Raw genomic sequence first — 24512 nt, forward strand, 5'->3', positions numbered from 1 at the left:
ATATGTGGCCACTTGCTATGACTGGGTCTCTTTTTTACCCAGTGTCTCTGGGCAAGTGAGGATAGTTTTAGTTCTGTGGGGACAAAGAGACTTTCAATACCAGGATGCTTGTTGTAGCTGGTTCTCTTTTGGTGATTCCATCTATACCTGCCTTAGTATCTCTTATGAGAAAAGAGGGTCTCAGTCTCAACAGAAAGGAGAACCCTTCCCTTAGCTGTTTATTTTTGATCAGGCTCCCAATTGATTCCCTTTGCTGATGGTGTCAAGTTTGCCTGATCTGTAACAGGGAATTCCATTTGATCCAGGGAAGAAACGAGTCTATCTAGAATGTTTTCTGCTGTTAGGTTGGGGATCAGGAAATTCAGAATCTGGGTGGCCTTCATCTGTTGGGTGCGGTGACATAAGACACTCTGTCACTGTGATGTTCTTCCAGTCCTGGCATCCCAAACCAGTCTGCCTTCCTTTTACTGCTTTCATAGTACTCCTTTGGTTATTCTTTGTACCATTTCCAGAGTTTATTGTTGTGCTTAGCCTAGGGGGGAAAAAAAATCTACTCTATCTTGTCTGGACCATATGTTTAAAATTTCATTCTAAATCTGCTTTAGCTTCACCTTTTTATCGCTTTTTGCCCAGCAGATTGACTATGTTATACTTAGGTGTGGTTTTCTTAATCTTATCTTGCTTAGAGTTCTCTGAGATTTTGAATATCTAGGGTTGTGTTTTTCAACCAACTTGGAAATCTTATTGCTGCTAATTTTTTTTCTACCCTGCTTTGTTTTATGTGATGCTGGGGCACCACATAAGGATATGCCTATCCTTCTGGGACACCAAAAATATATATGTTAGAGCACAAGCTGCTTTTCCATAGGCTACAGAAACTTTTATTTTTAATCTTTTTTTCACTCTGTTCCTCTGATAGGGTAATTTGTAAGCACATTTTTTCAAGTTTACTGACCCATTCTTTTGCAGGGTCAAATTTACTACTATGCCCATGCACTGATTCTTTTTTTTTTTTTTTAATTTCACACAATATACATCTCAGATCCAGAATCTGCTTTTAAATCTATTTCATCATTTTCATTGTTCTAGTGATACTGCCCATCTGTTAACTCATTATGTCTGTATTTAAAATAGGTGCTTTGAAGTCATTTTATTCTAATACAATTCTAAAATTTGGGTCTGCACCTATAGACTGTATTTTGTTTTTGTTGTTCGGTTGTTAGTTTGCTTTTGAATAGATGGTGGCTCCAAAATTCCTTCTTCTTTATATGCTTAGCACTTATTAATATTATATTGAATATAAAAGATTATACATTGTAGGGGATCTGGATTATGCTGCCTTCCTTTGAAAGGCATAGAGTTCTATGATAGTGGAAGGACAAATTACTTGATGCTGTCAGGATTGGTTTTATTTTCTATATGGATGTGTCCACTTAAGTTTTCTAGGACATGGCCCTTACTTATAAAGTGTGGTCTTTCTGTCATTTCTGCTGAATTGCTGATGCGCTCAGAGAGACCATTCTACACAGTTGGGCCAAAATACTAATGTCTTCCAGCATTGTTAGACTCTGGTATCTCCATTCATTTTTCAGCTTCTTAACAACTTCTCTCTTTTGGGCCTTGCAGTTCAATCCTCAGTCAGTGGCCCAAGTGAACACTACAAATAGATATCTGCCCCCAAACCCCACACAGCTCACTCCTCTCCAGTACCCTGTTCCAGAAATCCAGCCACCTTGGCAATCCCAATCTCCAGTCATGGCTTCTCTATCTCAACCAGATTGATAAATTTTCCTTTTTCTAAATCTCCCTGCTCTGCAGTGGAAAAATGCACCCAGGTAAATACCTAGTTCAAATATGAGGCTCACCTTGTGAATTTTTCTTCTGTCATGCACAATATCCCTGCGTTTTATATTATCTAATGCCTGAAAATAGTTGTCTGGTTTTATAATTGTTTTGAGATATAGAGTAACTGTGAAATAATTTAGCGTGTCATGCATAGTTGGCTGAACAAGTCTAAGTAATTGGATTTTTAACATATTTTTGTTTTTTTATTGTTCTAATTTTTACCAATATATAGAATTATTTATGTCTCCCACCCCCAAACTAAATAGAAGAATGAGTAGAGGTATATAAAATAATGAGATATGGAATTAATTTAAGGGAATATCACAGAACCTAATGCTAATGGAAAGGAAGTAGAAATACAAATTTTGGCATATTGCGGCTATTTCATGGAACCTAGTGTTAGAATTTCAAAATAGTAATTTGAGTAGTAGTGCTCAAAAAGGTTTTGAGTAGAGCAAAAATATATATATATAAATCTAAAACATTTTAAAAATTCAAAATATTTTAAATATATTTGGTAGAAGAAATAGGAGAAAATCTTTGTGATAATAGGTTGACAAATGAACACATGAAAAGATGTTCAACTTCGCTAGACGTTAGGAAAATGCAAGTCTAAATCCAGGGCTTAGAACTGGTTTGAACTAGTTCAGTCAGAGCCAATGAAGTGAAATCAAAACAGGCCCAAATTTTATAATAGAATATTCTTCAGCAGTAGAAATTATGAAATGTAAAAATATGGCTGAACAATAAAACAGCTCATGGAATTTGATTTATTAGTTTGGTGGGGAGTTTAGGGTCATGGCTTCATTGGACATTCCAATTAATTGGCCTAATAACATTTTGGGTGCTTTTGTTCTACCTCCTAGTTCATTGTGTGGTGTCTGGGGTCTCAAAAGCTTTCAAGCAGCCATCCAAGGTACAACTGGACTCTATTCATCTGGAGCAACAGAGGAGGAAGAGTGAAGAATAAGAGGAGGAAATGGAATGTGTGGTTGCTTGTCTCCATGGACAACTGCCTCCTTTACCATGAGACCTAAAGAAGTGGATGGTTCTCGCCTACCATTTCTGAACATTTTGATCAAAGATTACAAAAAAGAATTCCAATTAAAAGGGGATAAATATGGAAAAGAATTTCAATCTTCATAGAATCCAAACTTTCTAGAGTGATTAAGGCTGGATAAACCCAAGAAACTACTGCTCTGAGATAAACTTTAACCTTGAAAATATAAACAAAAAAATATCCCCTGAAGCCTTTCTTAAACAAAACAACAGTCTAGCTTAACTAGTAAAGGATGTCTGTCATGGGCAGTGTGCTCTTTTAAAGAACTTACTATGTGGGATGAAATTGTTAAAAGCAGGCTTCACTGCAGAGTTCTACCAAACTTTCAGAGAAGAGTTAACACCACTACTTCTGAAGGTATTCCAAAGCATAGAAAATGACGGAATACTACCCAACTCATTCTATGAAGCCACCATCTCCCTGATACCAAAACCAGGTAAAGACATTACAAAAAAAGAAAATTTTAGACCTATATCCCTCATGAACATAGATGCAAAAATCCTCAACAAAATTCTAGCCAATAGAATTCAACAACATATCAAAAAAATAATTCACCACGATCAAGTGGGATTTATACCAGGTATGCAAGGCTGGTTAAATATCAGAAAAACCATTAATGTAATCCATCACATAAATAGAACAAAAGACAAAAACCACATGATCTTATCAATTGATGCAGAAAAGGCATTTGACAAAGTCCAACACCCATTTATGATAAAAACTCTTACCAAAATAGGAATTGAAGGAAAATTCCTCAACATAATAAAGGGCATCTATACATTTTCAAGGAACTGAGAACATGAGACTGTTCTCAGTGGTTTATTTTTCTTTTATTTTATGAAACTTCAATTCCCTATAATTTAACCTAGAGCTGGTTGTTTAATACAACACCGCAGGTATTTAAAGGAACTCCTGAGCAGCTGAGTGGTATTAAGCTTTATTAAGAATTACTTAGGTCAAATTCCATTTAATATCTAATGACTATCTTCAATTGAGTGAGATATTTCTTTCTCAAATGCCCATAAGAAGGCCTGGATTAGAAGAAATCTCTGTTTTTTTTTTTTTTTTTTTTTTTTATGCAAAGCCAACAGCCAATATCACTCTAAATGGAGAGAACCTAAAAGCATTTCCCTTGAGAACGGGAACCAGACAAGGATGCCCTTTATCACCACTCTTATTCAACATCGTGCTGGAAGTCCTAGCCAGGGCAATTAGGCTAGACAAAGAAATAAAAGGTATCCGGATTGGCAAGGAAGAAGTAAAGTTATCACTATTTGCAGATGACATGATTATATACAAAGAAAACCCTAAGAATCCTCCAGAAAACTACTGAAACTAATAGAAGAGTTTGGCAGAGTCTCAGGTTATAAGATAAACACACAAAAATCACTTGGATTCCCCTACATCAACAAAAAGAACACCGAAGAGGAAATAACCAAATCAATACCATTCACAGTAGCCCCCAAGAAGATAAGATACTTAGGAATAAATCTTACCAAGGATGTAAAAGACTTATACAAAGAAAACTACAAAGGTCTACTACAAGAAATTCAAAAGGACATACTTAAGTGGAAAAACATACCTTGCTCATGGATAGGAAGACTTAACATAGTAAAAATGTCTATTCTACCAAAAGCCATCTATACATTTAACGCACTTCGATCCAAATTCCAATGTCATATTTTAAGGGGATAGAGAAACAAATCACCAATTTCATATGGAAGGGAAAGAAGCCCCGGATAAGCAAAGCACTACTGAAAAAGAAGAAGAAAGTGGGAGGCCTCACTTTACCTGATTTCAGAACCTATTATACAGCCACAGTAGTCAAAACAGCCTGGTACTGGTACAACAACAGGCACATAGACCAATGGAACAGAATTGAGAACCCAGACATAGATCCATCCACATATGAGCAGCTGATATTTGACAAAGGACCAGTGTCAATTAATTGGGGAAAAGAAAGCCTTTTTAACAAATGGTGCTGGCATAACTGGATATTCATTTGCAAAAAAATGAAACAGGACCCATACTGTACACCATGCACAAAAACTAACTCCAAGTGGATCAAAGACCTAAACATAAAGACTAAAACGATAAAGATCATGGAAGAAAAAATTGGGACAACCCTAGGAGCCCTAATACAAGGCATAAACAGAATACAAAACATTACCAAAAATGATGAAGAGAAACCCGATAACTGGGAGCTCCTAAAAATCAAACACCTATGCTCATCTAAAGACTTCACCAAAAGAGTAAAAAGACCACCTACAGAATGGGAAAGAATTTTCAGCTATGACATCTCCGACCAGCGCCTGATCTCTAAAATCTACATGATTCTGTCAAAACTCAACCACAAAAAGACAAACAACCCAATCAAAAAGTGGGCAAAGGATATGAACACACACTTCACTAAAGAAGATATTCAGGCAGCCAACAGATACATGAGAAAATGCTCTCGATCATTAGCCATTAGAGAAATGCAAATTCAAACTACGATGAGATTCCATCTCACTCCAACAAGGCAGGCATTAATCCAAAAAACACAAAATAATAAATGTTGGAGAGGCTGCGGAGAGATTGGAACTCTTATACACTGCTGGTGGGAATGTAAAATGGTACAACCACTTTGGAAATCTATCTGGCGTTATCTTAAACCGTTAGAAATAGAACTACCATACAACCCAGAAATCCCACTCCTGGGAATATACCCTAGAGATACAAGAGCCTTCATACAAACAGATATATGCACACCCATGTTTATTGCAGCTCTGTTTACAATAGCAGACCCCAAATTCTCATAAAAAGACCAAACTTAATGGTCTGACTGAGACTAGAGGAATCCCGGCCGCCATGGTCCCCAGACCTTCTGTTGGCACAGGACAGGAACCATCCCCGAAGACAACTCATCAGACATGAAAGGAACTGGTCAGCGGGTGGGAGAGAGACCATTAAGTTTGGTCTTTTTTGAGAATTTGGGGTCTGCATCCCACTGCCATCCTGCTCCCTCCGGGGTTCTCTGTTGTGTTCCCTGTCAGGGCAGTCATTGGTTGTAGCCGGGCACCACCTAGTTCTTCTGGTCTCAGCATGATATAGTCACTGGTTCATGTGGCCCTTTCTGTCTCTTGGGCTCGTAATTACATTGTGTCCTTGTTCTTCTTCATTCTCGTTTGATCCAGGTGGGTTGAGACTTACTGATACATCTTAGATGGCCACTTGCTAACGTGTAAGACCCCAGACGCCACTCTTCAAAGTGGGTTGCAGAATGTTTTCTTAATAGATTTTATTATGCCAATTGGCTTAGATGTCCCCTGAAACCATGGTCCCCAAACCCCTGCCCTGCTACTCTGGCCTTCAAAACATTCAGTTAATTCAGGAAACTTCTTTGCTTTTGGTTTAGTCCCGTTGTGCTGACATCCCCTGTATTGTGTGTCTTTCCCGTCACCTAAAGTAGTTCTTATCTACTATCTAATTAGTGAATATCCCTCTCCCACCCTCACTCCCTCCCCCTCTCGTAACCACAAAAGAGTGTTTTCTTCCCAGTTTAAACTATTTCTCGAGTTCTTATAATAGTGGTCTCATACAATATTTGACCTTTTGCAACTGACTAATTTCACTCAGCATGATGCCTTCCAGATCCTCCATGTTATGAAATGTTTCACAGATTCCTCACTGTTCTTTATCAATGTGTAGTATTCCACTGTGTGAACATAGCATAATTTATTTATCCATTCATCTGTTGACGGACACCTTGGTTGCTTCCATCTTTTTGCTATTGTAAACAGTGCTACAATGAACATGTTGTTGTTGTTTTTAGCTGCCTTTGAGTCGGTTCCGACTCATAGTGACCCTATGCACAACAGAACGAAACACTGCCCGGGCCTGCTCCATCCTTACAATCGTTGTTATGCTTGAGCTCATTGTTGCAGCCACTGTGTCACTCCACCTCTTTGAGGGTCTTCCTCTTTTCCACTGACCCTGTACTCTGCCCAGCATGATGTCCTTCTCCAGGGACTGATCCCTCCTGACAACATGTCCAAAGTATGTAAGATGCAGTCTCGCCATCCTTGCCTCTAAGGAGCATTCTGCTGCACTTCTTCTAAGACAGATTTGTTCATTCTTTTGGCAGTCCTTGGTATATTCAGTATCTTCTCCAACACCACAATTCAAAGGCATCAACTCTTCTTCGATCTTCCTTATTCATTGTCCAGCTTTCACATGCATATGATGTGATTGAAAAACCATGGCTTGGGTCAGGCACACCTTAGTCTTCAGGGTGACATCTTTGTTCTTCAACACTTTGAAGAGGTCCTTTGCAGCAGATTTGACCAATGCAATGCGCCTTTTGATTTCTTGACTGCTGCTTCCAGGGCTGCTGATAGTGGATCCAAGTAAAATGAAATCCTTGACAACTTCAATCTTTTCTCCATTTATCATGATGTTGCTCATTGGCTCAGTTGTGAGGATTTTTGTTTTCTTTATGTTGAGGTGTAATCCACACTGAAGGCTGTGGTCTTTGATCTTCATTAGTAAGTGCTTCAAGTCCTCTTCACTTTCAGCGAGCAAGGTTGTGCCATCTGCATAACGCAGGTTGTTAATGAGTCTTCCTCCAATCTTAATGCCCCGTTCTTCTTCATATAGTCCAGCAATGAACATGGGTGTACATATATCTGTTTGTGTAAAGGCTCTTATTTCTCTCGGATACATACCAAGGAGTGGGATTGCTGGACCGTATGGTAGTTCTATTTCTAGCATTTTAAGGAAGTGCCAAATCGATTTCCAAAGTGGTTGTACCATTTGACATTCCCACCATCAGTGTAGAAGTGTTCCAATCTCTCCACAGCCTCTCCAAAATTTATTACTTTGTGTTTTTTGGATTAATGCCAGCCTTGTTGGAGTGAGATGAAATCTCATTGTAGTTTTAATCTGCATTTCTCTAATGGCTAATGATTGTGAACATTTCCTCATGTATCTGTTAGCTACCTGAATCTCTCCTTTAGTGACGTGTCTATTCATTTCTTTTGCCCATTTTTTAATTGGGTTATTTGTCTTTTTTTTTTTTTTTGGAGTGAAATGAAATCTCATTGTGGTTTTGATTGGCATTTCTCTAATGGCTAATGATCATGAACATTTTCTCATATATCTGTTAGCTGCCTGAATCTCTTCTCTAGTGAAGTGTCTATTCATTTCTTTTGCCCATTTTTTTAATTGGGTTATTTGTGTTTTTGCAGTTGAGTTTTTGCAGTATCATGTAGATTTTAGAGATCAAACCCTGGTCAGAAATGTCATAGCTAAAAACTTTTTCCCAGTCTGTAGGTAGTCTTTTTACTCTTTTGGTGAAGTCTTTGGATTAGCGTACGTATTTGATTTTTAGGAGCTCCCAGTTATCTAGTTTTTCTTTTTTCTTCATTCTTGATAATGTTTTGTATACTGTTTGTGCATGTATTAGGGCTTCTAACGTTGTTCCTATTTTTTCTTCCTTAATATTTACCATTTTAGATTTTATATTTAGGTCTTTGATCCATTTTGAGCTCATTTTTGTGCATGGAGTGAGGTATGGGTCTTGTTTCATTTTTTTTTTTTTTGGCAGATGGATATCCAGTTATGCCAGCACCATTTGTTAAAAAGACTGTCTTTTCCCCATTTAACTGTTTTAGGGCCTTTGTCAAATATCAACTGCTCATATGTGGATGGATTTATGTCTGGATTCTCAATTCTGTTCCATTGGTCTATGTATCTGTTGTTGTACCAGTACCAGGCTGTTTTGGCTACTGTGGCAGTATAACAGGTTCTAAAATCAGGTAAAGTAAGGGCTCCCACTTTGTTCTTCTTTTTCAGTAATGCCTTACTTTCCTGGGACATCTTTCCCTTCTATATGAAGTTGGTGATTTGTTTCTCCATCTCATGAAAAATGTGGTTGGGATTTGGGTCGGAATTGCATTAAATCTATAGACCGCTTTTGGTAGAAAAGACATTTTTATAACGTTAAGTTTTCCTATCCATGAGCAAGGTATGTTCTTCCACTTATGTAAGTCCTTCTTGGTTTCTTGCAGAAGTGTATTGTAGTTTTCTTTGTATAAGTCTTTTACATCTCTGGTAAGATTTATTCCTAAGTATTTTATCTTCTTAGGGGCTACTGTAAATGGCATTGATTTGGTGATTTCCTCTTCAATGTTCTTTTTTCTTGGTGTAGAGGAATCCAACTGATTTTGTATGTTTGTCTTGTATACCAATACTCTGCTGAACTCTCCTATTAGTTTCAGTAGTTTTCCGGAGGATTCCTTAGGGTTTTCTGTATATAAGATCATGTCATCTGCAAATAGACATACTTTTACTTCTTCCTTGCCAATCTGGATGCCCTTTATTTCTTTATCTAGCCTAATTACTCTGGCTAGGGACCTCCAGCACAATGTTGAAAAAGAGCGGTGGTAAAATGCATCTTTGTCTGGTTCCAGATCTCAGTGGGAATGCTTCCAGGTTCTCTCCATTTAGGATGATGTTGGCTGTTGGCTTTATTATGTTGAGGAATTTTCCTTCTATTCCTATTTTGCTGAGAGTTTTTATCATGAATGGGTGTTGAACTTTGCCAAATGCTTTTTCTGCATCAATTGATAAAATCATGTGATTCTTGTCTTTTGTTTTATTTTTGTGGTGGATTACATTAATTGTTTTTCTAATGTTGAACCACCCCTGCATATCTGGTATGAATCTCACTTGGTCATGGTGAATTATTTTTTTGATATGTTGTTGAATTTTATTGGCTAGAATTTTGTTGAGGATTTTTGCATCTACGTTCATGAGGGATATGGGTCTACAATTTTCTAGTGGCACCTTTACCTCGTTTTGGTATTAGGGATATGGTGGCTTCATAGAATGAGTTTGGGAGAATTCCTTCCTTTTCTATGCTCCGAAATACCTTTAGTATTAGTGGTGTTAACTCTTCTCTAAAAGTTTGGTAGAACTCTGCAGTGAAGCCTTCCAGACCAGGGCTTTTTTTTTTGTTGGGAACTTTTGACTACTTTTCAATCTCTTCTTTTGTTAAGGGTCTATTTAGTTGCTCTACCTCTGTTTGTGTTAGTTTAGGTAGGTAGTGTGTTTCTAGGAATTCACCCATTTCTTCTAGGTTTTCAAATTTGTTTGAGTATAGTTTTTTGAGTATAGTTTTTTTTTTTTTGATTCTTTTAATTTCAGTTGGGTCTGTTGTAGTATCGTCCATCTTATTTCTTATTCAGGTTATTTGCTTCTCTCCTGTTTTTCTTTTGTCAGTTTGGCCAGTGGTTTATCAATTTTGCTGATTTTTTCAAAGAACCAGCTTTTGGTCTTGTTAATTCTTTCAGTTGTTTTTCTGTTTTCTGTTTCATTTAGTTTTGCTCTAATTTTTATTTTTTGCTTTCTTCTGGTGCCTGTGGGTTTCTTTTGTTGCTCTCTTTGTATTTGTTCAAGTGGCAGGGATAATTTTTTTATTTTGGCCCTTTCTTCTTTTTGGATGTGTGCATTTATTGATATGAATTGGCCTCTGAGCACCAGTTTTGCTGTGTTCCAAAGGTTCTGATAGGAAGTGTTTTCATTCTCATTGGATTCTCTGAATTTCTTTATTCCATCCTTAATGTATTCTATAATCCAGTCTTTTTAGCGGGGTATTGTTCACCTTCCAAGTGTTTGATTTCTTTTCCCTGCCTTTTGCTGTTGTCGATTTCCACTTTTATGTCCTTATGGTCAGGGAAGATGCTTTGTAATATTTCAAGGCTTGCTTTATGACCTAATATGTGGTCTATTCTAGAGAATGTTCCATGTGCACTAGAAAAGAAAGTATAGTTGGTTGATGTTGGGTGGAGTGTTCTGTATATGTCTACGAGGTCAAGTTGGTTGATTGTGGCATTTCGATCTTCTGTGTCTTTATTGAGCTTCTTTCTGGATGTCCTGTCCTTCACCAAAAGTGGTGTGTTGAAGTCTCCTACTATTATTGTGGAGCTGTCTATCTCACTTTTCAATGCTGATAGAGTTTGTTTTATGTATCTTGCAGCCCTGTCACTGGGTGCATAAATATTTAATATGGTTGTACCTTCTTGGTGTATTGTCCCTTTAATCATTCTATAGTGTCCTTCCTTATCCTTTGTGATGGATTTCACTTTAAAGTCTATTTTGTCAGAAATTAATATTGCCACTCCTGCTTTTTTTGATTTTTGTTTGCTTGATATATTTTTTTCCATCCTTTGAGTTTTAGTTTGTTTCTCTAAAAGTCTAAGGTGCGTCTCTTGTAGGCAGCATATAGACGGATCTTGTTTTTTAATCCATTCAGCCACTCTCTGTCCCTTTATTGCTGTATTTAGTCCATTTACCACTCAACATAATTATGGTTAGGTGTGAACTTAGTGCTATCATTTTGATGTCTTTTTATTTGTGTGTTGTTGACAGTTTCTTTTTCCCACTTAATTTTATGTGCTGAGTAGATTATGTTTATATATTCTCATTTTCATATTTGTTGCTGTTGATTTTGATTCTCCTGAGTCTCTATTTTTTTCTTTTATTTTATTTTGATGAGTACGGTAGTTTGCCTCCTTTGTGGTTACCTTATTATTTACCCCTATTTTTCTAAATTTAAACCTAACTTCTCTTTCTTTGTATCGCTGTATCTTCATCTCCATATGGAAGGTCTGTAATTACATTTCTTAGTCCCTTTTCATTATTTTAATGTTGTCTTCTTTTATATAATAACATTGCTGTTACCCTGTTTTGAGCTTTTTTTTTTTTTTAAAATAATCTTGCTTCTTTTTTTGGATTTCCCTGTCCGCGTTGACTTCTGGTTGCTCTGTCCGGTGTTCTAGTCTTGGGTCGATACCTGATATTATTGATTTTCTAATCAAAGAACTGCCTTTAGTATTTCTTTTAGTTTTGGTTTATATTTTGCAAATTCCCTAAATTTGTGTTTATCTGGAAATGTCTTAATTTTGCCTTCATATTTAAGATACAGTTTTGCTAGATATGTGATTCTTGGCAGGAAATTTTGTTCCTTCAATTTTTTAAATATGTCATCCCATTGCTTTCTTGCCTGCATGGTTTCTACCGAGTATTCCGAGCTTATTATTGGCTTTCCTTTGTAGGTGACTTTTCATTTATCCCTCGCTGCTCTTATAATTCTCTCTTTTTCTTTGGTTTTGGCAAGTTTGATTAATATGTCTTGGTGACTTTCTTTTAAATCTACCTTATGTGGAGTTTGATGAGCATCTTGGATAGATATCTTTGCATCTTTCACAATATCAGGGAAGTTTTCTGCCAACAAATCTTCAACAATTCTCCCTGTTATCCCTCCCTGTACTGGTACTCCAATCACTCGTAGGTTATTTCTCTTGATAGCGTCCCACATGATTCTTAAGGCTTCTTCATTTTTTTTTTTTTAATTCTTTTATCTGATTTTTCTTCAAATATTTTAGTGCCAAGTGATTTATCTTCGAGTTCAGAAATCCTAGCTTCTACTTGCTCGATTCTGTTCCTCTGACTTTCTATTGAGTTGTCTAATTCTGTAATTTTATTGTTAATGTTCTGAATTTCTGATTGCTGCCTATGGATTTTTCTAGCTTATTAAACTTTTCATTATGTTCCTGAATAATCTTTCTAATTTCTTCAGTTGCTTTATTTGTGTGTTCTTTGGTTTGTTCTGCATATTGCCTCATTTCCTTCCTGATGTCTTGAAGGGTTCTGTATATTAAGCTTGTATTCTGGCTCTGGTAATTCCAGGAATGCACTTTGATCTAGAAGATTCCTGGATTCTTTGTTTTGAGAATTTGTTGAGGTGATCATGATCTTTTTCTTTATGTTATTTGATATTGACTGTTGTCTCTGAGCCATCTATATGTTATTGTATTAGTTTATGCTTGCTTACTGTGTCATAGCTTCTTGCTTTGTTTTGTTTTGATATACCCATATGGGTTGTTTGAGTGAGCTAGCTTGATTATTTTTGCCACTGGAGCTCTGTCTTCCTGTCCTCAGATGGCTAGATCTGTATTCTGTTGTATCAGTCTAGGAGTCCATTCAGTTTTCTTATATGAATTCAGCTCAGGTTTCCAGGTAGCTGATCATCAAGTGTATGGTACAGGCTCTATCCTACAGTCTTAGAGGGGCAGGGGTCATCGGCATAAATACCAGTATCTGATTGCAGGAGGGGGTCAGGCTCTGAACAAGGCAGGGGGATGAGAACCAACCCCCAAGTGTCTCTGAGGAAAACGTGTCTCCGTTCCCTAGAGTGTGCTGGTGGGTGGGTTCTGCAGAGGGACCGTGGACACCCAAAGTTTTTGGTTGTAAGGACTGGGAGGCACCAGTTTTCCTTGGACCCCTGTCGCAGGTGGCTGGGTGACCTGAGTGGAGCTACCAGTCCTTATGTCCCTGATGTGGGTAGATGAGGACCTTGTTTAATAGGCAAAGCAATGTCAACATCAAACACCCACGTGCCTACGGCAAAGCTGAAATAGTTGAAGTCTGCCAACAAGGGCCTATTCTCCCGAAATAGGCCCACTCAGGTCCATGTAGAAGGGAAAGTTGCTCCAAGTCCATGGACTGTTTATGCCTGGACTGGAGCTACTTTTGTCCTGAGCTCCCTGGTTGGTGGAGCTGGCAAATTATCTTTTCCCTCAATTGCAAATTTTTTCCTTCCCCAAGGCTGGGAAGATGGCTCTAGGTGCTCACCAGGGTCTATCTCAGGCCCAGGGATTCAGCCGCTGAAGCCGGCTTGGGGTTGGGGTGGGGGGGCATGGTAAAATATATGTGAATACTTAGCTCTTGCCGAAAACCCCATTCTTCTCTGGTTCTGGAGGTGTGAGTAGGCTGTGTGGCTGGCTGTTTCTGCCTGAGGAAACTGCGGCCGAACGCTAGTGCCAGCCCTCTGCTGCGGTTCCAGGGATGGTGCCTGAGGGCTCCCTGCTATTCAGGTCAAGTAACCCCTCTCCGCTTCTGAACAGTCTCTTCCCCCCCGCCTCTCAGTTCTTTTTCTAAGCTTGCCTTTGAAGCTCAGGGCTACCAGCTTGTCACAAATATACTTGTTTTACTTGTTTTTTCGGGTCTTTGTTGTAAAGAGAGCTCACCGGACGCATCTGTCTATTCCGCCATCTTGGCTCCACCTCCAGAGTCCTGCCGTGTGTATTTTCAACAATAGTAAAAAATGTTATTTCTCAGCAATAGACAGAATGAAAAGTAACAATATGCCTGAACCTCAAAAGAATCCTTCTAAGTTAAAGAAAGCAGATACAAAGGAATTCATACCTTATGAATCTGTTTATAGCATTTACTGGATAAAGCAAATCTATAAAGAAAGGAGGGAGTCCTGGTGGATCAGTGGTTACTCGCTTGGCTGCTAACCTAAAGGTTGGTGGTTGGAACTCACCAGCTGCTCTACAGAATGATGTGACACTCTGCTTCCATAAAGATTTACAGCCTAGGAAACCGTCTGGGCTGTTCTGCCCTGTCCTATAAGGTTGCTATGGGTCAGAATTGACTCAATAGCAACAGCATTTTTTTGTTTTGTTTTGTTTTCTTTCTTTCTTTTTTTTTTAGTACAGAGAGAGATCAGATTAGTGTTTGCAAGAGCTGAGGTAGAGGGTGGAATGGGAGAGGAATGCACTACAATGGACAAGATGGAACTTTGTGGGTTGATGGAAATGTTCAATATCTTGATTATAGGAGTGTTACAAAACTGTCAACATCTGGCAAAAGTCATCAAATTGTATACCTAAAGAGGGTACATTGTATATAACTTATTGTAACTCTGTGTAAATGATAGCCCAAAGAATCTGACCTAAAGAGCAATGAGTAGCTAATTGCTGTTGGCTACATCATTATAAAAACAAATCAAAGCTGTTGCCATTCAGTCGATTCTAACTCAAAGTGACCATATAGAACAGAGTAGAATCTCCCCACAGGGTTTCCAAGGCTACAAATCTTTGTAGAAGCAGACTGCCACATCTTTCTCCCATGGAGAAGCTGGTGGGTCAGAACCGCCAACTTTTCAGTATGCAGACAAGTGCTTAACCCGGACTACCAGGGCTCGTCTAGCTACCTCATTAGCAGCTCACAAATCTATAAAAAAGTGAAACTATAACCTCAACACCCGCAAAATTATTATTCAAGTGAAAGAACAAAAATAAAGACATTTTCTTACATTAAAAAAAAAAAGAATCCAGAAATTGGGCCATATACATAGACCTTCTTAAAAAAAAAAAATCAAAAGGTAAGTACTACAATAAAAAGAAAGATTTAAAAAAAAAAAAGCAAAGGGAATTGAGACATTCAAGAAATACTTGTGAACACAAAATTGTAAATATTATAGTCAAGTCTAAACAATCATTGACACATTATGTTTATAACAAAGGATAGAAAAAAAAGTATCTGTTCTCAGTGTATAAAAAGGTGAGTTGGTCAGGAAAAAAAAAAAGAAAGTGAAATCATGCTAAAATTCTTGCCTTCTGGGTTTCGTTTCAAGTTGCTTTAAATTAGTGGGAATTGTGCAAACTAAGAGAAAATAACTGAATCTTAGCGAGAATGACATATACCTTCTAGTAAAGAAGCACTTTGTTAGACTTGCACAGCTGGTTGCTTAAATCACTGGAGTATATTTTTTTGTGGAAGACGTATTTTACTGTGTTCTATCTCAGAACATTTTATTTTGATCACTCAAGATTTGACTCAAACATACTGAAAGAGGATTTTTTGGAATATACATAACCAAAATTTAATTAAAGCACTGGGTTTAAGGCCATGAAAGACTTGAATAAGCAAGCTGTACAAAATTATCATGATAATCATAATATTTTAAGATTCTTTAGGAATCCTTACAATACTAAGTGTCGGGCACTGTTCTTCATGCTTCAAAAATATCAACTCATTAAGCCTTATAACAACACTATAACATAGCTATTTTACTTCTTATTGCCATTTTACGTATAAGCAAAGAGAGCTTAAGTAGTATGACCAAATAACAAGTCTTATACAATGTTTACAATTTTGCAACCAGCTGCTAACTTAAAGGTTGGCTGTTTGAACATACCCAGTGGTGCCTCAAAATATAGGCCTGGCGGTAGGCTTTTGTAAAAATTACAAAAATCTTAAGGCTTTTACTCTCATAGTCACACACTGTTACATGCAGTCACTGTACCCTGCTTCGTATCTTTGTAGCATGTAGTAGATTCTGGATTTAACCTGGAAAACAATCAATGAATTAGTTGATTAGAGTTATCATTAATCAGCTATAAACAAACATCCAATTACTCTCAGGAAGCACATTGTTGTTAAAATATGTTGTTCTCTTCACCAAGGTCAATTAGATACATACTTTTTACGTTGTCACAATTTGTCAGCTGCTCTCCCAAAAAGATGGAATAACTGGAAGATCAGATTAGCCTGAGTATTGACCATTCCTGGGCACTTGAACTTTATTCCAATGTAAAAACATGCTAATTTTGGCCTTTGGGTAACCAGAAGGGCTTTGCTGTATTTAATCCACAAATTTAATTTTTTTTTAATGGTTTATTTTAAACTGAAAATGAGGAAGAGGTGATTTGGGGAGGTTAAAAGACACTGCAGACCCCAAATCCGCAAGCATACTAGAAATGACCGGTGTTGTTATTGTATCTTTCCCTTCAGTGTTAGAAAGATCCAAGGCTTTCTTCACAGGAAGTGAAGGAGTGCTTGGATGATTTAAGAGAATAACATTTTGGGAAAATATAGCAGGTGTGTTATTTGAGAAGTGGTACAGTTACTGACAAATGTGTTCTGAAGTCAACAGAGTTAAAAATTTCCTGTGGTGGGCAGCATAATGGCTCCCCAAAGATACTTATACCCTAATCCCCTGAAGTTTTGAATATATTATATTATGTGGCAAAGGGTCATTAAGATAGCAGGTAGACTTAATGTTGCTAATAACCTTAAAATAAGAAAATTACCCTGGATTATCCAGGTGGGCCTAATGCTATTTTAAACCAAACCAAACCAATCCAAACCAGTTGCTGTTAAGTTGATTTCAACTTCTGGACAGCCCATGTGTTACAGAAATGTACTGCTCCACAGGGTTACCTTGGTGTCTTAGTCATCTAGTGCTGCCGTAACAGAAATACCACAAGTGGATGGCTTTAACAAAGAGAAATTTATTTCTTCACAATAAAGTAGGCTAAAAGTCCAAATTCAAGGCATTAGCTCTGGGGGAAGGCTTTCTCTGTTGGCTCTGGAGGAATGCCCTTGTCCTCAATCTTCCCATGGTCGGGAAGCTCCTCAGCCACAGGGATCCTGGGTCCAAAGGACACACTCTGCTCCTGGTGCTGCTTTCTTGGTGGCATGAGGTCTCCAGTTCTCTGCTTGCTTGCCTTTCCTTTTATCTCTTGAGAAATAACAGGTGGTGGAGGCCACATGCCAGGGAAACTCCCTTTACCTTGAATCAGGAAGGTGACCTGAGTAAGGGTGGTGTTACACTCCCACCCTAATCCTCTCAACATAAACTTACAATCGCAAAATGGAGGACAACCACGCAATACTGGGAATCATGGCCCAGCCATATGATCCATACATTTTTGGGGGGGCATAATTCAATCTATGACACTTGGCTATAATTTTTTGGAAGCAGATTGCCAGGTTTTTCTTCTGAGAAGTTAGCAGCCATAGCAAACCACTTGCGCCACCTAGGGACCTGCATGCTATCGCAGGGTTTTTTAAAGGAGAAGAGAGGCAGAAGAGGACGTCACAGTCAGAGAGAGGTTTGAAGATGCTAAGATGCTGACTTTGAAGATAGAAGAGAGCAAGCCACTAACCAGGAGCACAGGGAGCATGAAGAAACTGGAAAAGCTAAGAAAAGCGATTCTTTTCTAGAACCTTCTGAAAGGATCGCAGCCCTGCCAACACCTTGATTTTAGCTCAGAGACACTCTTTTCAGACTCCTGACTTCCAGGACTGTAAGATAATAAATTTATGTTGTTTAGCCACTAAGTTTGTGGTAATTTTGTTTGTTTAACTGCAGCAATAGGAAACCAGTAAACTTTCAAACTAGGTGACATCAAAGAAGTCATTTAAACTATGTCTGTATGTCTTAATTGCCATATTAGAAAAAGAAAGATAGCATGTTTATTAAACCCAAGCCTGTTTTATCAAGATCAATGAAGTAATACATAATGAATGTTAATCCTGGTGCCTGGTTATTATCAGCGGTTAGTAAATGTCCATTTGCGCAACAAAAATTTATTGGGTATCTGCCATGTGTTAGTCTCTATTCTAAGGGCTGAAAATACAGCAGGGGATAAAAGAAGAAAGAAAATCTTTATTCCTGTGTCATTTACATTCTAGTGATAGCCATGGCTAATACTTTCAAAGTGTTTTCTTACAATCCAGCCACTCCTCTGAGTATTTTAAATATGTCAGCTCGTGAACAACCATATGAAGTAAGTTCTATTATCATTTCTGATTTACAGATTAAAAAAATAACTTGCCCAGACTAAGTGGAAAAGCCAGGATATGAGTCCAGACCATTTTTCCTGGAGTTCATGTCCTGAAACCCCACAATGCCCTACTCTCTGTGCTATGATCATCTTTGTTACTAGGTAATTTGATGTTCAAGGTGAAGGGCTTGAATTTGTTATGAGGAAGTGTGCATCGCTATACTAACGAATATACAAACTGTGATGTTGCTTGACTGAAAGGAGGCTTATGACACTAATAGTGAATAAAAAAACTACCAGCTTACAAGAACACAATCACACACATACGCCATTTAATCCATTGTCCTAGTTGTCATACCGACTAGAATGTAAAGGTAAATTATTCTAAGTGCAAGGTGACGTTGGTGGTGCACCTGATTCTAGCATTTAAAAAAGTGTAACTGTTGAGAATTAGAAGTGCACAGGGAAAGTACCAAGCCACTGAATATTTCTTGAATAATTGCCCAGGTTATTTTTCTTAACTCCAACCTTTTTATTAATGCATTTTTTTCGTTTGTTTATTTTCACACTTGAATGTCAATTTTAGAATGGCAACTATGTACCTAATATTAGGTATGGTTTTCCTATAAGTTTTTTATGTTGGTTTTGTTTCAATCTTGATTTAGGGTTATGATAAGTTTTACTTTCTCCACATTATTCTCATTGAGGGTACATTGTGGTAGGAATTGAAGCCCTGGTGTCCCAGTGGTTAAGAGCTTGGCTGCTAACTAAAAAGGTCAGCAGTTCGAATCCACCAGCTGCTCCTTGGAAACCCTATGGGGCAATTCTTCTCTGTCCTGTAGATTCACTGAGTCAGAATCAATTAACAGCAATGAGTTTGGGTTTTTTTGTGTGTTTTAGGAATTAATGGCTCTGAGAATAAAATTGTACAGTTTATTTGGTTAAATGTCTTTTATCATTGAACAAATAATAATAATAAATGAACTAAGTATTCAACCCTGGTGGCGTAGTGGTTGAGTTACAATTCCTCACCAGAAGTCAGCAGCTGGAATCTACCACGTGCTCTTTGGAAACCCTGGGTGGCAGGCAGTTCTGCTCTGTTTTATAGAGTCGTTATGAGTCGGAATCAACTCGACAGCAATGGGTTTGATTTTATTCAGCTCTAGAAGCTGGAAAATAAACAAGACTCTTGAAAGGAGGGATAATATGCTAATATTAATGATTTGCAGCAAAAACAATGAGTTTATTTATTGTTCCCTGAGTGGTTCAAACAGTTAACACACCTGGGTGCTAACCAAAAGGTCGGATGTTTGAGTCCACCACAGGTGCCTCAGAAGAAAGGCCTGGTGATCTGCTTCCAAAAAATCAGTAACCAAAAACCCTATGGAGCACAGTTCTACTCTGACACACATGCGCTCACCATGAGTTGAAGTGGACTCAAGGGCAACAGGTTTGTTATAAATTTATTAATATCTATTTTTTTCAGACAGATTTCCCATACAATTTCCCTTACATGTTATAAAAATTAAGTAAGCAAAATTGTTCATAATATTTTTTAGTAAATAAAAATTCTCTGTCTTGGATTATATTTTCTTTCAATTTCCTTATATTATATTTTTTCCCTTTTTTAATTTAATTACTTTCAGAAGAACCTGAGCAGTTGTATTTAAATTCTTTATTTTGATTAATTCTACCACCTTATCTGCTTTTAGCTTATTGTTGACTTCTGTTTTACTTACAGTTATTTTGCTATCTTTCTTCTAGATTTATTCTGGCTGTGCATTCAGTTTAAAAATCGCCATGGAGTTGTTTGAGAATATACATTGAGATGGAAAGATGTTTCAGGTACAGTGTTGGAATAAAAAAATACTTAGGGGTTTTATGAAGGAAGATGTACACTAAGATATTTAAAAAAAAAAGATATTTATGTATACGTAAATAATTGAACACACCCATGCACATATATATATTTCTGTGTATGCGAACATTATATATGTAGAAAAGTACACAAAATTCTTCAGATAATGTCAAAATGCTAAGAGTGGTTATTTTTCCATTGTGGAATTCAATGTCATTTTTTTGTTTGCTTTTACTTCTGTTTTCATATTTTCTACAATAAACACATACGCATTATATAACATTTTTAAAGAAAACATTAACTTGTTGGTGAACAAAATAAAACATTACATATAAAGTATGTTAGAGCATAAAAATTATTCATTGGATTTAGCAATAAACTGGCTCATTGGAGCACTTACAAGAGCAGTTTCAAAAGAGTACTGGGACTAGAGGCCAAATTGCGTTTGAAGAAGAAATAAATGGACATGAAAAAACTTGGGACAGTGAGTAAGTAATATTCTTTCCAAAGTTGAAGTCTAGTGTCTGAAATCAAGGCTGCTATTGTTCTTACAGGTGGGAGAAATTTGAACATGTACTTTTGCTACTTTAGAGAGTAGTTGATATTATAGGTGAAAGACAGTATACTTGATAGAGCATACTTGATAGCATACTTGATTGAATAAGATTTCTGAGGAGGAAAAGTAGTGGAATTTAGCTGATGAATAGAGAAATGGGTCTTGAAAGGAGTAAAAATATTTCTTTCCAATAGAGAAGAATGAAGACAACTGATGTTATGGAAATGAGGACTGGAGTATGGATTTTTATCTGTGAAAGAAATATAGAAATGGTATGCTATATGGAAATATTTGTAGAATCAAAAAAAATCATTTTCTTCTTGGCCATATAAGCTGTAAAAAAAAAATAATTAATGGCCCACAGGCTAATCTTGGCTCACAGAAATGTTTTGTTTATGCCTCAGAGAAATGAGAGGATTCCAAATAAAAATCTGGACTTCAATCTTCTCTGGAAAAATTGAAAATATCCCTCTGGTGATACTAAAAAGTCCCCCGATAACAATATTCTTGAAAATCGCAACTCTGGGGAAACTTAGGCTGTTTTAATTTTCTTTGGCCAGATGTATTATACGAAAAACTTCAGCCCCTGCATGGACTGCTCCAATTTCTGCCACCCATGAACATGTTCTACTTTTTAAGACATATAGCCCTTACCCCAAATCCACCAGGTATATTGGACTGTGAATTATAGAAAGAAGGTTGCCTATTTGAGGGGCAAGAAGAAAATACTATTCTCTCTAGAAATCAGTAACCAATATGTGGGAAATTAGAGGGAGGGACGATTAACTATATATTTTTTATAAAGACCTGATATATATATCATAGCTATGAGACAGTAAGGAATAGTTAAAATCCCTTATGAAATTCTTCAGTATTCATACTCATAAATTTATAAGGCTGAAGTGTGCGTTAGCCAATAATAGTAATTTGTAGTCCTGCAACCTTAATATTATAAAATAGTGGTTTCAATTTCCAAATTCTGAAAAATCAGTGTTAGACATATTTTTCCGTGTAGTTGTGTATTGTCCTTTTTCTTATATTTTCAATAATATTTTAGTAGTAGTTCAGGGAAGAGCATATCAGGAGTCAATATGTCTAAATGATGCCATCTTAAGAATCAACAGTACTTTTTGTTATTAAATTCCCCATTCTGTCATCTAGGTATTCTATACCCTGTATTTATTTCTCTAAGTGGAATATATGACTAAGGAAAAAAGATTAAGGAGGGAGAGTGGATAATCTTTGAAACTCATAACCTAAGATGACCAGTTGCCTTGGAATTGATTCTGATTCATAGTGACTTGAGTAGAACAGTGCTCCAGGGCCTTTCTTCCCACATGCCTCTGGACAGGTGGACTCAAACTGCCAACCTTTCTGTTAGTAGTCAAGCACTTAACCATTTGTACCACCCAGGGACTCCTTATTTAATACTAGAACACACTTACAGGCACAAATGATTGATTTAAGAAAAAAAAAAAAAAGTGTAAAGAAAGCTTCTTCCATTATCACCCACACACCAGGCTAGGAAAAAATGGATATGCCAAAAGGAAACAATGAAGAAGGATCCTATGGCTCAAGAAGAGCAAGAAAGAACCCTGAGGGCCTTTGTGTAGAGAAATGGAGTATCTTGAGATGGCCCAGTCCCAACCTTGGTAAGTCCATCAACAGTCAGCAGAGACCCAAGTGAGCTCCCACAGAAGCTCCTCATCCTGAGAGCACTTACACTGCCTGAATCAGCAGTGTTACCTGAGTTGTCTTTCTCAGTGGCTTCAGGTGATAAACAGACCATGCATCAGCGGCTGAATGTGCAACAGGTGGATACTCAGCGCAGTAGCTTCCTGTGGTGATTTTGCAAATTGCTACAAACTCAGTGGATTAAAACAACAGAAATGTATACTCTCACAATTTGCCATCATTTATCAAAACCTCTATCTCTGACATGGCCACACTCTCTGGAGGTCCTAAGGGAGAATTTTTTCCTTGCTTCTTCCAACTTCTGGTGGTGCCCAGCATTCCTTTGTTTGTGGCCACATCACTCCAGTTTTTCTTGTTTTCACATTGCCTTCTGTCTTACATTTGTTATCTCCCTATGCCTCTCTCTTCTAAGGATACATATGATGGCATTTGGAGCCCTCTCTGGTGGCACCAGTGATGAGACATTTGGCTGCTAACCAAAAGGTCGCCAGTTCCAAATCCACCAGCCACTCCTTGTAAACCCTATGGGGCAGTTCTACTCTGTCCTACAGAATTGCTCTGAATCAGAATCGACTCGACAGCAATGGGTTTGGTTTGGTTTAGTTTATGACGGCACTTTGGGCCCACAAAGATAATCCAGGAGAATGCTCTCATTTCAAAATCTTTAATTTATTCATATCTGTAAAGTTCCCTTTTTCCAAATAAGGTAACATTTACAACTTCCATAGATTAGGATGTGGATATCTTTTGCGGGACTGTTTTCAGTTTACCACCGTTACCTATGACCTAAGACTTAGCAGAGTCTCCTTTTCACTATCACTTACTCCATGTAAATACAGTTCTCCCATGGCCCAGGACACTCTTAAGTTTCTTAAGAAAAGGAATGTGCCCTTGGACATCTACTGTTACACTCAGAATAATGCCTCCAATTCTTAACCTATAATGAAGAACTCCCAAAATCTGCAAAATGAAAAAAAAGTGTCACTAGCATTCCTATCTTTCAAACAAATACTTGGGTCAAACTGAATGAGATTGCCTGGAAATCTTTCCTTTCCTTAAACTGGCACAGGGATAAATCATGCTCATGTTATTCAGGCTGAGGAAATTGAATATAAACCTGAAAGCAAACAGCAGTACTTGAAGTGTTTTAAACAGGAGAGAAGCACTACCTTTTTTAATTTTAACTTTATTTAAATTTTAGGAATATCATTCTGACTACTGTGTGGAAAATGGAGATAGTGAGGTTGAAGAAAGTCTAAGTAGTAGAAAGATCTTGGGAAAGTCCTTATAATTACACTAAAAGTATGTGATCTTGAAACATTCTTGTGGTTAGGTGTTGTCGAGTTGGTTCCAATTCATAGCAACCCCATGTACAATAGAACTAAACAGTGCCCATTCTCACAATTCTTGCTGTATCTGAGCCCATTGTTGCAGCCACTGTGTCAGCCCATCCCATTGAGGATCTTCTTTTTTGCTTGACCCTCTACTTTACCAAGCATGATGTCCTTCTTCAAGGAATGGCCCCTCCTGATAATATGTACAAATTACATCATTTGATTTTTTGCCCATAGAATCCTTCAATATTGCAACTTAAGGCTTGATTTTTAATTCCCTTTTGGTTTTCTAACTCCACGTCTTTGCAGATTTCATTATAATGCTTTACTTTTTCTTCTTGAGCTGCCCTTTGAAATCTTCTGTTCAGCTCTTTTACTTCATCATTTCTTCTGTTGGTTTTTGCTACTTTATGTTCAAGAGAAAGTTTCAGACTTCCCTTTTGTTTTTTTCTTTATTTCTGTCTTTTTAATGACCTTTGCTTTCTTCATGTATGATGTCCCTGATGTCATCCCACAACTTGGATGTTCTTTGGTCATTAGTGTTCAATGCTTCAAATCTATTCTGGAGATGGTCTCTAAATTCTGTTGAGTCATATACAAGGTCGTGCTTTAGCTCTCGTGGACTTGTTTTAAGCTTATTCAGCTTCAACTTGAACTTGCATATGAGCAATTGATGGCCTGTTCCACAGTCGGCTCCCGGTCTTGTTCTGACTGATGATATTGAGGTTTTTCCATTGTCTCTTTGCACAGATGTAGTTTA

General features: G+C 37.5%; 1 long non-coding RNA gene across 1 annotated transcript in view; it reads left to right on the forward strand.

The window, feature by feature from the left end:
- The first annotated feature begins 3246 nt into the window (after positions 1 to 3246).
- LOC126066822 (uncharacterized) overlaps positions 3247 to 24512 on the forward strand; it is a 917409-nt gene continuing 896143 nt past the window's right edge. Inside the window, exon 1 of the long non-coding RNA XR_007515270.1 lies at positions 3247 to 3262. This is a non-coding gene — a long non-coding RNA (uncharacterized LOC126066822). The remainder of the gene's footprint in view (positions 3263 to 24512) is intronic.

Source organism: Elephas maximus, chromosome 24 (assembly GCF_024166365.1).
Source record: "Elephas maximus indicus isolate mEleMax1 chromosome 24, mEleMax1 primary haplotype, whole genome shotgun sequence".
Lineage (NCBI taxonomy): Eukaryota > Metazoa > Chordata > Mammalia > Proboscidea > Elephantidae > Elephas > Elephas maximus.